This window comes from Orycteropus afer, unplaced genomic scaffold (genome assembly GCF_000298275.1).
Source record: "Orycteropus afer afer isolate SDZICR_OR568_19922 unplaced genomic scaffold, OryAfe1.0 scaffold00963, whole genome shotgun sequence".
NCBI classification, from domain to species: domain Eukaryota; kingdom Metazoa; phylum Chordata; class Mammalia; order Tubulidentata; family Orycteropodidae; genus Orycteropus; species Orycteropus afer.
Window position 1 is genome coordinate 355,391 of NW_006922550.1, and position 441 is coordinate 355,831.

A 441-nucleotide genomic window follows, 5' to 3' on the forward strand; every position below is an offset into this window, starting at 1 on the left:
CTGTTGCTGTTCAGAACTCTCAGGAAAATAGGGATAGAAGAGAATTTTCTCAAAATATTAAAGGGCATATATGCAAAGCCAACGGGCAACATTATTGTTAACGAAGAAAGACTCAAAGCATTCCCCTTGTGAACAAGAACCAAGCAAGGATGTCCTCTATCAGCACTTCTATTTCACATCATATTGGAAGTCCTAGCTGGGGCAATAAGGCAAGAAAGATAAATAAAATGTATATAAATTGAAAAAGAGCAAGTAAACCTATCTCTATTTGAGAATGACATGATCCTATACAAAGAAAACCTAAGAGACTCAGCAAAAAGAAAAACTACTGGAACTGATAGAAAGATTCAGCAAAGTGGCAGGATACAAGGTCAACATACAAATATCAGTTGGATTCCAGTACATCAACAAAGAACACTCTGAGAAAGGAAATAAGGAAAA